We start from the raw sequence: 1,502 nt of genomic DNA, 5'->3' as shown, positions 1-1,502 counted from the left end.
GGCTGAATGAGGGCCGGAAGCGGGGCAGCCGGAAGCAGGGTGTGTGGCTTCGTTGTATGTGCCCCGCCCCCGTACCTCACCAGGAGGAACTGCGATCCCCCCCCCCGAAATGACCTCTGGTTCTATCACCACGAGTGACTCTCCTCTGAGGAGAGCCAAAGAGGAGGCGGCCAAAGAGAATGGCCAACCCCGGCGCCTCACTGCACATGTGCTAGTCAGCGACTCGGCTCTCAGCGAGTCAGTTGGTGCTGGGGCTCTCCCTTAATCGATAGGGGGTGCAGCCCCTAAAGCCCTGCTATTGGCTACAGCCCGGGGGGGGGGAGCTTTTGAGAGTCAAAGCTCCCTTTCTTCAGATCTGATAAAGATCTGACCAACAAGATTTTGAAGGGGACGAGCTTTCGAGAGTCAAACCTCTCTTCGTCTGATCTGACAAAGGGAGCTTTGGTCTCTAAGGTCCTACTGGACTCAAATCTAGCTGTTCAGACTTTTTTTAAAAAAAACTTTCTCTCTAAATAAAATTATACATAGGGCTGCAGAGATAGTATTGACGGGATTGAAAGGAGAAAATGTTCATCGTACAACTTTAAACTTGTGCCCCGTTACCGGGCCACACCGCCTGTAGTGCGTGCTGTGAATGAATATTCTCCTCATTGGGGGGCATTTTTAAAATAAACTGGGCAATTAGACCCAACATAGGTGTGAATGCCAGGCAGATTTAAAGACAACAGCATCTGGGAAGCGCCCCGCAGACATCAGCAACCCGTTCTTCTCCACAGCAGAAGCAGAGTTAAAAGACACCAGGGAAAACCCAGAAGTAAATGGGTTGCAATGGGCCACAGACAGACTTTCTCACGTCTGATGGCTCCAGCGCGCTCTCATGGCATCGGGATGGTCTGATCAGGCCATCCGGACTCCGTGCCGTTGTTTATCCCCCCCTTCGCAGTATGTGCATCACTGCAAACTCCATAGGGAGTTTGGTGCGGAGGTGCGATTCATTGAATCCCCCATTTAAGCGCATGAGGGGAAAACAGCACACACAAAAACAACTCACCCGCAGTTGCGTCTGATCACACACTGATAGACTGCGGCCGCAGCTTCAAAGAGAGGTGTGACTGTGCAATTGTGGGTCAAATTCCTCTGGAGGAAATAGCCTCGCTCCCCCCCACACACATTTTTTCTGGCACGTGTGACCACAACCTGGGAGTCTCAAAAAGAATGGAAGTGGCCCGTGCCTCTCTCTCAGCCTCTGTGAGACCCTGGAGACACCTGCCACTACACATAGGAACTTTCATGAGTCCAGTTCCGGAATATGAAGTACAAGAAGAGGGGACCTGCGATACTCGTGGGTGGCGGAGAAGGAGCTCCACGTGGAGGAGGAGGAAGCAGGCGGAGAAGGAGCTCCACATGGAGGAGGAGGAGGAGGAAGCAGCCACAGGTGAGCCTTCTCCCTTTCTCCCCCGCCCCCCCGCCCTGCCGGGCAGGCCGCGGCCCGCCAATCCCTC

The sequence above is a fragment of the Gekko japonicus genome, unplaced genomic scaffold (genome assembly GCF_001447785.1).
Source record: "Gekko japonicus isolate JY-2015 unplaced genomic scaffold, Gekko_japonicus_V1.1 scaffold753, whole genome shotgun sequence".
NCBI lineage: Eukaryota > Metazoa > Chordata > Lepidosauria > Squamata > Gekkonidae > Gekko > Gekko japonicus.
The sequence above is the reverse complement of the archived record's forward strand: the minus strand, read 5'-3'. Positions refer to the sequence as shown.